Source organism: Triticum urartu, chromosome 4A (genome assembly GCF_056163025.1).
Source record: "Triticum urartu cultivar PI428250 chromosome 4A, HENAU_Tu73, whole genome shotgun sequence".
In the NCBI taxonomy this organism is placed as follows: domain Eukaryota; kingdom Viridiplantae; phylum Streptophyta; class Magnoliopsida; order Poales; family Poaceae; genus Triticum; species Triticum urartu.
This window is the reverse complement of record NC_141876.1, coordinates 244,223,792-244,239,063: the sequence shown is the minus strand read 5'-3', so window position 1 is coordinate 244,239,063 and position 15,272 is coordinate 244,223,792.

The window sequence follows — 15,272 nt, the reverse complement described above, 5'->3', positions numbered from 1 at the left end:
GCATTTTCATGCATGTTTAAGCAACCCAAAGCTACTGTATATGACAATTTGAATTAATGGAATTTGAAATTCCTTAGGTGGAGTTTGAATTTGAACTTTCGGTTCAAACCAACTTAATTTATGGTTGCTAATTGCATTAGCTCAATCAACAATATATTTCCATGTCATGATCATGCATCATATTGTTGCATTGCGTTGATTGTGTTCCTTTTTTGTTGCCAGTGTTTGTCCCCTCTTAGTAGATGTTGTTTCGACGATGTGATCGATGACACTGATAAAGACACAATGCTATCTTCAGAATTGCTAGGCAAGCAACCCCCATTGAACATTCCGATACAATCCCACTCTCTCGCTCTTGCGCTCTTTTACTACGTTAGGACAGCGATGTTTCAAACTGTTACATGTTGCGGTCGTTGAACCCCTTTCCTCTGCATGACCAGTCATTGACATAGTAAATAGTTGAAACCCACTAGCATGAGTAGGAGTTGTTTGAGCCATGTTGTGCCTACAAATTTATGCTTGCTTGTTATGCCTGCTATGCTTAGAATTGTTTTAGGTCTAGTTCATCTGGGTGATAGATTGGAGTGAAATGGTTGTGTCCGGTAATGAGGGTGAAGTGTTGAACATGTTTTCGTAAAGGTATCGATGAGAGGCCATGTAGGAGTACATGGTGGGTTGTTTCATTGGAACTGTCCCTAAGAACTGAGTTCTGTGTGTGTGATTCAAGATCAGCTACTACCACGCATTGGGCACAAAACCAATGGACCCTCTCAACTTATTAATTACATTGTCCTTTGTCCAAGAGTTGCAAGTAGTTTCTGGTGTTTACAGTATGATGGAGGTCGTGCATAGCGCTGACCCTAGGGGTGGGCTGTGATGCATTAGGAACGTGGCCCGGTGTACCGAGTTGCCCGTTTGGTGACCCGGGAACCCTACACACATCGTTTAGGGCCGTGGAGGAAACCCCGGTCAGATCTCCTTGTGGATGGAACCCGGATAGGCGATAAAAATGGACTAGAGACTTGTGTGGTTAGTCAGGTTGTGGTCGAGACCCTCGCTGGGCTTCCGCTTGAAGGTTGCCGAGTACATGTCGTGTACGAGGCGATAAGTGGTGAAAGCTTGTGTGAAGAAGTACACCCCTATAGGGTTATAAAACTATTTGAATAGTCGCGTCCGCGGTAATGGACTACTTGGTTGCTTATGAAGTTCGTAGACAAGTTAATGGATACTCATAAAAGTCTCAAGACAAGTGTGAGTGTTATGGATGGCCTTCTTGTAGGGAGATAGGAGAGGATCCATAGTGGAGTATTGTTATGTTGAATATGTGGGCTCGTGTGCGCCACCTCAAAGAGTTACCAGCAATCGTAGTATAAGATAGCCACTGAGGGAGTCCTGGATTAGGGGGTGTTCGGGTAGCCGGACTATACCTTCAGTCGGACTCCTGGACTATGAAGATACAAGATTGAAGACTTCGTCCCATGTCCGGATGGGACTTTCCTTGGCGTGGAAGGCAAGCTTGACGATGTGGATATTCAAGATCTCCTACAATTGTAACTGACTCTGTGTAAACCTAACCCTATCCGGTGTCTATATAAACCGGAGGGTTGTAGTCCGTAGGCAATCAACTCCATATACAACAATCATACCATAGGCTAGCTTCTAGGGTTTAGCCTCCTTGATCTCGTGGTAGATCTACTCTTGTACTACCCATATCATCAATATTAATCAAGCAGGACGTAGGGTTTTACCTACACCAAGAGGGCCCAAACCTGGGTAAAACATCGTGTTCCCTGCCTCCTGTTACCATTCGGCCTAGACGCACAGTTTGGGACCCCCTACCCGAGATCCGCCGGTTTTGACACCGACATTGGTGCTTTCATTGAGAGTTCCTCTGTGTCGTCGCCTTTAGGCCCGATGGCTCCTTTGATCATCCACAACGATACAGTCCAGGGTGAGACTTTTCTCCCCGGACAGATCTTCGTCTTCGGTGGCTTCGCTCTGCGGGCCAATTCGCTCGGCCACCTGGAGCAGATCGAAAGCTATGCCCCTGGCCATCAAGTCAGGTTTGGAGGCTTAAACTACACGGCTGACATCCGCGGAGACTTGATCTTCGACGGGTTCGAGCCACGGCCAAGCGCGCCGCACTATCTCGAGGGGCATGATCTAGCTCTGCCTCCGGACAGTGTCCTGGGGGCCGCACACGCATCGGTTCCGACCCCTAACTCGGAGCCTATTGCGCCAATCGAGGATGAGCGGTTGGAAGTCACCTCGGGGGCTTCGATCTCAAAGGCGATCGAGCCGAACGCTAGCCCCGCACTCTGCATGATCCGTGACTCCGAGGATCCGGACTCCTTTCTGAACTCCGAACCCCCTGCGCCCCTGCCGATGGAATCTGATTGGGCGCCGATAATAGAGTTCACCGCCGCAGACATCTTTCAGCATTCGCCTTTTGGCGACATCCTGAATTCTCTTAAGTCTCTCTCTTTATCAGGAGAGCCCTGGCCGGACTACGGTCAGCAAGGGTGGGATACGGACGATGAGGAAATTCAAAGCCCACCCACCACCCACTTTGCAGCCACTGTCGACGATCTAACCGACATGCTTGACTTCGGCTCCGAAGACATCGACGGCAGAGACGACGATGTAGGAGACGAACCGGAACCAGCACCTGTAGGGCGCTGGAAGGCCACCTCGTCATATGACATATATGTGGTGGATACTCCAAAAGATGGAGATGGCAATGGAACAGTGGGGGATGACTCCCCCAAGAAACAGCCAAAGCGCCGGCATCAGCGGCGCCGCTCTAAATCCCGCCAAAGCAAAAACGGTGATTCCGGAACGGGAGATAATACTACCCCGGATAGCGCCGAAGAACACCCACCTCAGCAAGATTCGGCACAGGAAGATGGAGAAGCCAGCCCTCATGAGGGAGCAGCAGACCAAGAGGTTGAGGATGATAACTATACGCCTCCCTCTGAAGACGAGGCAAGCCTCGATGACGATGAATTCGTCATACCATCAGACCCCGCCGAACAAGAGCGTTTTAAACGCAGGCTTTTAGCCATGGCAAGCAGCCTCAAGAAAAAGCAGCAACAACTTAGAGCTGCCCAAGATTTGCTAGCTGACAGATGGAGTGAAGTCCTTGCGGCCGAAGATTATGAACTCGAACGCCCCTCCAAGAGTTACCCAAAGCGTAAGCCGCTACCCCGATCAGAGGAGGAAGCACCTGCATCACCAGTGCATGACATGGCAGACCGGCCACCTCGCGGCCGCGACAGAGAGGCCTCCTGACCCTCCACCCAAGCCATGCCCCAACACCGCTCAACTAAGGCACGGGAAAATGCGCCAGACCTGCGAGACATACTGGAGGATAAGGCAAGACAAACAAGATCGATCTACGGATCGCGCAGGCGCCCTACGGCATGTGACAATGATCTTCACTCCAGATATAACAAATCCGGCCAGGCCAAACACAACAGACATAGCCCTTCCGAGTTGCGTCGTGATATAGCCCAGTAAAGAGGCGCCGCACACCCGCTATGCTTCACGAATGAAGTAATGGATCATAAAATCCCAGAGGGTTTCAAACCCGTAAACATCGAATCATACAATGGCACAACAGATCCGGCGGTATGGATCGAGGATTATGTCCTTTACATCCACATGGCACGCGGCGATGATCTACACGCCATCAAATACCTCCCGCTCAAACTTAAAGGACCGGCCCGGCATTGGCTTAACAGCTTGCCAGCAGACTCAATCGATTCTTGGGAGGACCTGGAAGCCGCATTCCTCGACAACTTCCAGGGCACTTACGTGCGACCACCGGATGCCGACGACTTAAGCCACATAATCCAGCAAGAGAGGAATCGGCCAGACAATTCTGGACATGGTTCCTAACAAAGAAAAACTAGATAGTCGACTGTCCGGACGCAGAGGCCCTAGCAGCCTTCAAGCATAACATCCACGACGAATGGCTTGCCCGGCACTTGGGACAGGAAAAGCCGAAATCTATGGCAGCCCTCACAACACTCATGACCCGCTTTCGCGCGGGAGAAGACAGCTGGCTAGCTCACAGTAACAACTTATCAAAGAACCCTGGTAATTTGGATACCAAGGACAAAAGTGGCAGGACACGTCAGAATAAGCAAAAACGTCGTGTTAGCAGCGACAGCAATGAAGACACGGCAGTCAATGCCGGATTCAAAGGCTATAAATCCGGTCAGCGGAAAAAGCCATTCAAAAAGAATACTCAGGGACCGTCCAGTTTGGACCGAATACTCGATCGCTTGTGCCAGATACATGGCACCCCCGAAAGGCCAGCCAATCACACTAACAAGGATTGTTGGGTGTTCAAGCAGGCAGGCATGTTAAGGGTCGAAAACAGAGACAAGGGGCTGCACAGCGACGATGAGGAGCCCAAGCCGCCGAACAACAATGGACAGAAGGGCTTTCCCCCACAAGTGCGGATGGTGAACATGATATACGCAACCCACATTCCCAAGCGGGAGCGGAAGCGTGCGCTACGGGACGTATACGCGATGGAGCCAGTCACCCCAAAGTTCAACCCATGGGCCTCCTGCCTGATCACTTTTGATCGAAGGGACCATCCCACTAGCATCCGTCATGGCGGCTTCGCCGCAATGGTTCTCGACCCAATCATCAACGGATTTCATCTCACAAGAGTCCTCATGGACGGCGGCAGTAGCCTGAACCTGCTTTATCAGGATACAGTGCAGAAAATGGGCATAGATCCATCAAGGATTAAGCCCACAAGAACGACCTTTAAAGGCGTTATACCAGGTGTAGAAGCCAACTGTACAGGCTCAGTAACACTTGACGTGGTCTTCGGATCCCCGGACAATTTCCGAAGCGAAGAGTTAATCTTCGATATAGTCCCGTTTCACAGTGGCTATCACGCCCTGCTCGGACGAACCGCATTCGCAAAGTTCAATGCGGTGCCGCACTCCGCATATCTCAAGCTCAAGATGCCAGGCCCTCGAGGAGTAATCACGGTCAACGGAAACACCGAACGCTCCCTCCATACGGAGGAGCACACGGCGGCTCTCGCAGCGGAGGTACAAAGTAGCCTTCTCAGGCAATTCTCCAGTCCGGCCATTAAAAAGCCAGACACTGCCAAGCGCGCCTGGAGTAACCCACAGCAGGACCGCCTGACACACTCTGAGCAAGCGTAGCAATGCGGCCCCAACCCCAGCTCTCGCGACATAACGAAACCAGTACCTCTCATACATAACTACGCCCTTGAAATACCATGGGCACAGGGGAAGGGGCACAATAACGGCATGCCCAAAATACGGCTTAAAACGTACTAGGGGCTGCCGGATTCTTTTTTTAATTTTTTCTTACTTTCAGGACTCCATACTTCGGACGACCTGTTCGCCAATTCGACTGCCGCACAAAGGATGCAAACTCCAGGGAGGCAGACAAGCCATGCCGCATTATGGAACTCCCAGGTGGTCTCTGTTACGAGCGGTATACCTGTTTTAAATACAATTCCGCGGCCTGCCCCTGGTCATGACATACTGAATAGTCCAATATCTTTTGCTTACCGCACTATTTGTATCGTTCGGCTTTGATAAATAGCCTCTCTATAAACAATGCTTAGCTTGTCTATTTTTTGCATTATCTTCTTTTCACATTTATTTTTATTAAATGACATGATTGCACCCGTACACCATGGTACGGCAAACACGCCAGGGGCTTCAGTACCCCTCATAATGGTGTGAGAAGTTCGTACACTTTCACAAGTGCGGTACCCCGAACTTATAGCACTATATGCATCGGCTCCGAATCATGATTTGGGTCAATAGTTGGGTTTGCCCGACTCCTATGTTTTGGTGCCTTACGTTCCGCTCTATCGGCTAAGGTAGCACTAGGAGAACCACTACGATTGTGCCCCGGTTCAGCTGGGTTAAGCACCTCAGTGGAGAAAGCTAAAACTGACTATCTTGATGTGGCGAGAGACCGGTCGCTGTTCGAGAGATATTTCGAGTCCCTAATGGCTTATGCCGCTTCGAGCGAGGAGCTGGCTTTGTCCGGCCAAGGGGTGGATAGCGCCCCGAACTAGGGGCTTCGCCGAAATTTAAAATTATAGAGTTCTATGGCTAAGTGAGAGTGTTCAAGCATTATAGTCCGATTGCCTGGTTCGTTGTGCTGAGCGCCTCCCTCGAAGGACCCAACTATGGGAAAAAGAGCGCTCAGGTTTATCCCGAACACCCCAGCACTAGTGGTATGGGGGCAGAAGCCGACGACTGGCCATCTCTCAATTTTTGATAAACGGCCGCACAGAACGTAATATTTTAAATTCAATAAGCATTGCTTAGCGCATTTGAACAAGTTTTCAGCACACAGGATAAACACGAGCGAGTTCATTCAAAAATCACATCCTTGGGACATTCATCCGCCACAAGGCGGGCACCTGCAAGAACATCCTTGTAGTAGTTCTCGGGCTTGCGATGCTCCTTCCCCGGCGGCGGCCCGTCCTTCACAAGCTTCTCACCGTCCAGCTTACCCCAGTGCACCTTTGCACGGGCAAGGGCCCGACGGGCACCTTCGATGCAGACGGAGCGCTTGATGACCTCGAGCCTCGGAAAGGCCTCCACCAGCCGCCGCACCAGCCCGAAATAGCTCCCAGGCAGGGCCTCTCCAGGCCACAGCCGAACTATGAAGCCCTTCATGGCCTGCTCGGCCGCCTTGTGGAGCTCGACCAGCTGTTTCAGCTGGTCGCTCAAGGGCACAGGGTGTCCGGCCTCAGAATACTGAGACCAGAACAACTTCTCCGTCGAGCCACCATCTTCAGCTCGGTAGAATGCGGCGGCGTCGGATACATTGCGGGGAAGATCTGCGAATGTCCCTGGAGAGCTCCGGATTCAGGTAAGTAAAAGGTAATTCACTTTTATATTTCTGCTTTGCATAAAGAATGCCTTACCCGCTGCTATCTTCCTCATCTCCTCCAACTCTTGGAGGGCCTTTTGGGCTTCAGCCTTGGCAGACTTGGCAGCCTCTAGGGCCGTTGCAAGCTCGGATGCTTGCGCCTTCGACTCCAGCTCCAAACTCTCATGTTTTTTCATGAGAGCCCGCAGCTCTTGCTGCACCTCGCCGACCTGAGCCCCAAGTCTGTCTCGCTCGGTGTGCTTCGCGGCCGTTTTCTTTTCGGCCTCAGACAGCGCCTGCTTAAGGGTCGCCACCTCAGTCGTGGCCCCTACAATAAGCAGTACAATCCTGTTACTCTTTTTTTCAATCAAGCCTTTTTATAGGCACTTTTTCTGTAAGGTATTTCTTACCTTCTTCCTCCTCGAGCCGCCGCTTGGCAAGGCCGAGCTCTTGCTCGGTCCGCTCGAGGTCCTGCTTCAGGACACCCACCTCCGCAGTCAGTGCAGCGGTGGATAGCAGCGAAGCCTGCATACGCATATTGACTCTTCTTTAGACTCCTGCGAAATTTAATAGATCCTCTATTCGGCTTTTCTTTCCGAACGCCAAACAGAGCATCATGGGCTACTGTCTATGCAGTAATATTTTTACATATTTTTACTTACCTCGAAGCCTGTTAGAAGGCTAGCGCAAGCTTCAGTCAGTCCACTCTTGGCGGACTGAACCTTCTGGATCACCGTACTCATAATAGTACGGTGCCCCTCGTCGATGGAGGCGTCGTCAAGCACCTCCAGCAGATTGTCCGGCACCTCTGGTTCGACGGAGGCCGCCGGCTCAGAAGGCTTGCTCCTCTTGGAAGGAGTTCACCTACCGCGGTCCGGAACTGATTCCGGCGCGGCGTCCGGCACAAAGCCGGACTTAGAGCCCTGGGGAGCCTTATCCCCTTCACTCCTGGAGTCCGGGAGGTTGCCTTGCGGCTCCTCCGGGACCACCTCCTCCTGCCCCGGAGCTTGTCGCGACGCCACTTCGGCGTCGTCTGCAGTGCGGGGGGAGACAGCGGGTGGAATTGAGTTCATGTCCGATGAGTCTAGGGAGCCTCCCGACGATTCGTCGAATTCGACCCGGGGCGGACTGCATAATTACATTCGACATTAGGGAAAGCTGTGCAACAAAGGAACATCATGAGTTACTCTGATATCCGAACTTACGATTTCGCCGGACGCTTGGACCTGTTTGGCCACTCCTCTTTACCCTCTTCGGCGTTGGGGGCGTAGTCCGGCGGAGGGGTCTTCCTTTTCCTAGACCCCTCGGCCTCCCCCGTTGGGGTGGCCTTCCTATTCTCTCCTCCCTCCGATGGGGGGGGGGAGAGTTTTCTTCTTCCTCCTCCTCGTTTTCGCGGGAGGAGGGCGTCTCGGACTCGTCAGATGACGAGTCCGACACCACCATGTTGCGGGCACTCTTTTGAGTCCCCGTGGTCTTCTTCTTCTTGGCCTTCTTCTCCGGCACCACATAAGGCGCCGGAACCAGCAGCTTCACTAGTAGAGCTGGGGCTGGGTCTTCAGGCAGCGGAGCCGGACAATTAATCGGTCCGGATATCGCCCGCCAAGCCTGTCAAAGGTAAGGGAGTTTAGATCCCGCATAGAGTCAAACTATGAAAAAAGCTTAACATCCTGTAAAAGGTGTAGATGGCTTACCTCGCTAGCGTGACGCTGTGAGCTGTATCCGCGATCCTCAGAGGCGGATGCGGGAGCCTCGGCGCCCTTGAATAGCATCTTCCAGGCGTCTTCGTACGTCGTGTCGAAGATCCTGCTGAGGGTTTGATGCTGCGCCGGGTTGAACTCCCACAGATTAAAATCCCGTTGTTGGCACGGGAGGATCCGGCGGACGAGCATAACCTGGATTACATAAACAAGCCGGACTGGCTTGTTCACCAGGGACTGGATGCATGTTTGCAATCCGGTCACCTCTTTTTCGTCACCCCACGACAGGCCCGTCTCCTTCCAGGACATGAGCCGCGTGGGGGGTCCGGATCGGAACTCGGGGGCTGCGGTCCATTTCAGATCGCGCGGCTCGGTGATATAAAACCACTCGGATTGCCATCCCTTTAGGGTCTCCACGAAAGAGCCCTCGAACCATAGGACGTTGGCCATCTTGCCCGCCATGGCGCCTCCGCACTCCGCCTGGCTGCTGCGCACCACCTTGGGCTTGACATTGAAGGTCTTGAGCCAGAGGCCAAAATAAGGGCGGACGCGGAGAAAAGCCTCACACACGATGATAAACGCCGAGATGTTGAGGATGAAGTTCGGGGCCAGATTGTGGAAATCCAGGCCGTAGTAGAACAGGAGCCCCCGGACAAATGGGTGGAGTGGAAAACCCAGTCCGCGGAGGAAGTGGGGGAGAAATACTACCCTCTCATGGGGCCTTGGGGTGGGGAGAAGCTGCCCCTTTTCGGGAAGTCGGTGCGTGATGTCCTTGGACAGGTATCCGGCCTTCCTTAGCTTCTTGACTTGGCCCTCCGTGGCGGAGGAGACCATCCACTTGCCTCCTGCTCCGGACATTGCTGGAGAAGGTGGAGGTGGGAAGTGCGGGCTTGGGCGCTGGAGCTCGGGTGCGCAGGAGATGGATAGGCAAAGGAGGAAGAAGGCGTAGGTAAAAAGGTGGATCCTTGTCCCCTTATATGGGCGGATGCGGTTGTGCGTCCCCACCTGCCTAGTAAAACTTGCTTGCCTCCCAAGCGCTGTGATAAGTGGCGCGGTTGGGTTACCCACATACATATTGATGAGAATCCCGTAAAAGGGGGGTACACGATCTCTGCTTTGACAAGACGTGCCAAGGAAACCGCCTCGCAAAACACGCTGAGGTGGAAAAGTGAAAACGATTCGAGTAAAGGACTTGGCTGTAGTGTGATGACGCACTGCGGAATACGTCAGCAGATTTGATTTGTGTTAATATTATTCTCTCTATGGCAATGTGTGGAAGCTTATTTTGCAGAGCCGGACACTACTCTTGGTGTTTACAATCTTCTATGAAGGACTTGGAGGAGGAACCCGCCTTGCAATGCCGAAGACAATTTGCGCGCCGGACTCGTCATCATTGAAGCCTGGTTCAGGGGCTACTGAGGGAGTCCTGGATTAGGGGGTGTTCGGGTAGCCGGACTATACCTTCAGCCGGACTCCTGGACTATGAAGATACAAGATTGAAGACTTCGTCCCGTGTCCGGATGGGACTTTCCTTGGCGTGGAAGGCAAGCTTGGCGATGCGGATATTCAAGATCTCCTACCATTGTAACCGACTCTGTGTAACCCTAACCCTATCCGGTGTCTATATAAACCGGAGGGTTGTAGTCCATAGGCAATCAACTCCATATACAACAATCATACCATAGGATAGCTCCTAGGGTTTAGCCTCCTTGATCTCATGGTAGATCTACTCTTGTACTACCCATATCATCAATATTAATCAAGCAGGACGTAGGGTTTTACCTCCACCAAGAGGGCCCGAACCTGGGTAAAACATCATGTTCCCTGCCACCTATTACCATCTGGCCTAGACGCACAGTTCGGGACCCCCTACCCGAGATCCGCCGGTTTTGACACCGACAGCCACCGAGTCAAAGCTAGCTTGCTACAGTTAAACTCCACCACCACTATGTTGATACTGATGCATATGTAGCTAGATCTGATGTAAGTCTTAATGGGTACATTTGTACTCACATTTGCTTAATTTATGTTCTGCAGAGAGACTTCAGTCTCACTAGTAGTTCCGCATGGACTTCGACGTTTAGCTTGTTACCTCAGCTACGATCTTGTACCCTTGGGAGTGTCTTGTATATAGTCAGGCTCTAAAGCCTTCTTCCATTCCAGATGTCTGTACCCAGACATGTTTATGCTTCTGTTGCCTGTATGCTTTGTATGTTGGTTCATGTGACCCATGATTGTAATTCTTACCATGTATGACTCTTCGGAGCCTTCTGAATAAATACTTTGAGTCGTAGAGTTTTGTTGTGATGCCATGTTGTATTTGCACATATCGAGCATATTGTGTGTATGATTTTGAAATGCTTGGTATGTGTGGGATCTGACAATCTAGTTATTTACTCTTGGTAGCCTCTCTTATGGGAAATGTCCCCTAGTGCTTACACCGAGCCATGGTAGCTTGCTACAGCTCCAGAACACATGGGATGATCGACATGTGTGCTTCTTTGCTCCTGTGTCTGTCCCTTCCGGGAAATGTCATGCGTTTTTCCTTTAAGTCCTTGTAGCTTGCTACGACTTGGGTTCATACGTTGATGACCTACACGTGCATTGCTGAGTCATGTATGCCTGTCCCTATAAGTTAGTGCCACCTAGGGTTTACGACTAGTCATGTCGGCCCGGGTTCTCTGTCATATGGATGCTAGCGACATTATCATATATGTGAGCCAAAAGGCGCAAATGGTCACGGTCCTGGTAAGGTGGCACCCGTGGGGATACCATGCGTGAGGCCGTGATACGTCCATTTTATATCGATATTTATTGCATTATGGGCTATTATTACACATTATGTCACAATACTTATGCATATTCTCTCTTACTTTACAAGGTTTACACGAAGAGGGAGAATGCCGGAAGCTAGAATTCTGGGCTGGAAAAGGAGCAAATATTAGAGACCTATTCTGCACAACTCCAAAAGTCCTGAAACTCAACGGAAGTCAGTTTTGGAATATATAAAAAATATTGCCGAGGAAAGCACCGGAGGGGGCCACCCACCGCCCACGAGGGTGGGGGCACGCCCTACCCCCTAGGCGCACCCCCTGACTGGTGGGCCCCCTGGCAGGCCTCTAGTGCCCATCTTTGGCTATATGAAGTCTTTCGCCATGGAAAAAATCATAAGCAAGCTTTCGGGATGAAGCACCACCGCCACAAGGCAGAACCTTGGCGGAACCAATCTAGGGCTCCGACGGAGCTATTCCGTTGGGGAAGCATCCCTCCGGGAGGGGGAAATCATCACCATCGTCATCACCATCGATCCTCTCATCGGGAGGGGGCCATTCTCCATCAACATCTTCACCAGCATCATCTCATCTCAAACCCTAGTTCATCTCTTGTATGCATTCTTTGTCTCAAAACCTCAGATTGGTACCTGTGGGTTGCTAGTACTGTTGATTACTCCTTGTAATTGATGCTAGTTGGTTTATTTGGTGGAAGATCATATGTTCAGATCCTTTATGCATATTAATACCCCTCTGATTATGAACATGAATATGAATTGTGAGTAGTTACATTTGTTCCTGAGGACATGGGAGAAGTCTTGTTATAAGTAGTCATCTGAATTTGGTATTCGTTTGATATTTTGATGAGATGTATGTTGTCTCTCCCCTTGTGGTGTCATGTGAACATCGACTACATGACACTTCACCATTGTTTGGGCCTAGGGGAAGGCATTGGGAAGTAATAAGTAGATGATGGGTTGCTAGAGTGACAGAAGCTTAAACCCTAGTTTATGCCTTGCTTCGTAAGGGGCTGGTTTGGATCCATATGTTTCATGCTATGGTTAGGTTTACCTTAATACTTATTTTGTAGTTGTGGATGCTTGCAAGAGGGGTTAATCATAAGTGGGATGCTTGTCCAAGTAAGGGCAGTACCCAAGCACCGGTCCACCCACATATCAAATTATCAAAGTAACGAACGTGAATTGTATGAGCGTGATGAAAACTAGCTTGATGATATTTCCCATGTGTCCTTGGGAGCGTTTTCCTTTATATAAGAGTTTTTCCAGGCTTTTCCTTTGCTACAAAAAAGGATTGGGCCACCTTTCTTCACCTTATTTAATTTTATTACTTGTTACCCGTTACAAATTAACTTATCACAAAACTATCTGTTACCGATAATTTCAGTGCTTGCAGAGAATACCTTATTGAAAACCGCTTGTCATTTCCTTCTGCTCCTCGTTGGATTCGACACTCTTACTTACCAAAAGGACTACAATAGATCCCCTATACTAGTGGGTCATCAAGTCTCTTTTATGGCGCTGTTGCCGGGGAGTGAAGCGCCTTTGGTAAGGAAAGATTTATATTGCGTGCTGAAATTTACTGTCACTTGTTACTATGGAAAGTAATCCTTTGAGGGGCTTGTTAGGGGTATCTTCACCCCGACCAGTAGAGCAAAGAGTTGCTCCTCAACCTACTGAACCTACTGAAAATGTTTACTGTGAAATTCCTTCGGGTATGATAGAGAAACTGCTACCTAATCCTTTTACAGGAGATGGAACATTGCATCCCGATTTGCACCTAATCTATCTGGATGAAGTTTGCGGATTATTTAAGCTTGCAAGTATGCCCGAGGATATTATCAAGAAGAAGGTCTTCCCTTTATCTTTGAAGGGAAAGGCATTGACATGGTTTAGGCTATGTGATGATATTGGATCATAGAACTACAACCGATTGAAATTGGAATTTTATCAGAAGTTTTATCCTATGCATCTGGTTCATCATGATTGTAATTATATATATAATTTTTGGCCTCACGAAGGAGAAAGCATCGCTCAAGCTTGGGGAAGGCTTCAGTCAATGTTATATTCATGCCCCAATCATGAGCTCTCAAGAGAAATTATTATTCAAAATTTTTATGCTTGGCTTTCTCTCAATAACCGCTCCATGCTCGATACCTCTTGTACTGAATCTTTTATGATCAAGACTATTGAATTCAGATGGGATTTATTGGAAAGAATTAAACGCAACTCTGAAGATTGGGAATTCGACGAAGGTAAGTAGTTAGGTATAACACTCAAGTTTGATTGTGTTAAATCTTTTATGGATACCGATGCTTTTCGTGAATTTAGCACTAAATATGGACATGACTCTGAAATAGTAACTTCCTTCTATGAATCATTTGCTAATCATCTTGATCTCCCTAAGGAGAAGTGGCTTAAATATCATCCTCCCATTGAAGTAAAAGTAGGTGAACCTATTAAAGTTGAAGAAAAGACTACCACTTATAATGTTGATCCTATTGTTCCTACCGCTTATATTGAGAAACCACCTTGCCCTACTAGAATAAAGGATCATGCTAAAGCTTCAAATCTTGTTCGTAAGATTAATACTAGAACACCTACACACTCCGAGCAAACTAAAGTTGAACCTAGTATTGCTATGGTTAATGATCTCTTGTCCGATAATATTGATGGGCATGTTATTTACTTTTGTGATGAAGCTGCTAGAATTGCTAGACCCAATACTAAAAATAAACATAGATCATTGCTATCATGGCTTATGTGATATGGGTGCTAGTCTGAGTGCAATACCTCATTCTTTATATGAAGAAATTATACATGATATTGCACCTGCTGAGTTATAAGGTATTGATGTTACAATTAAGCTTGCCAATAGAGATACTATTTCACCGGTTGGGATTGTTAGAGATGTTGAAGTCTTGTGTGCGAAAGTTAAATATCCTGCTGATTTTCTTGTTCTTGGTTCCCCACAAGATTACTTTTGTCCCATTATATTTGGTAGACCCTTCTTGAATACTGTTAATGCTATATAGACTGCAAAAAGGATATTCTTTCTGTTGGTTTAGGGGATATGTCTCATGATTTTAATTTTGCTAAATTTCATACACAACCCCATGATAAAGAATTTCCTAGTAAATATGAAATTATTGGTCTTGCTTCTATCGTTGTGCCTCCTAATGATCCTTAAAACTATATTTGCTAGACCTTGAAAATGATGTGTTTATGAATGAAGGAAGGGAAATAGATGAAGTATTCTTTAAAAAGGGACATATTTTGAAACACAACTTGCCTGTCGAAATTGTAGGGGATCCTCCTCCACCCAAGGGTGATCCCGTGTTTAAGCTTAAACCATTGCCTGATACTCTTAAATATGCTTATCTTGATGAAAAGAAGATATATACTGTTATTATTAGTGCTAACCTTTCAGAGAAAGAAAAGGAGAAATTATTGAAAACTCCAAAAAAGCACCGTGTTGCTATTGGATATACTCTTGATGATCTTAAGGGCATTAGTCCCACTCTATGCCAGCAAAAATAAAATTGGAGAAAGACGCTAAACCGGTTGTTGATCACCAATGACGGTTAAATCCTAGGATGAAAGAAGTTGTAAGAAAGGAAATACTAAAGCTTCTGGAGGCAGGTATAATTTATCCCGTTGTTGATAGTCAATGGGTAAGTCCTCTCCATTGTGTCCCTAAGAAGGGAGGTATTACTGTTGTTCCTAATGATAAAGATGGATTCATCCCACAAAGAATTATTACAGGTTATTGAATGGTAATTCATTTCCGCAAATTAAATAAAGCTACTAAAAAGGATCATTACCCTCTAACTTTTATAGATCAAATGCTAGAAAGATTATCCAAACATACACATTTTTGCTTTCTAGACTGA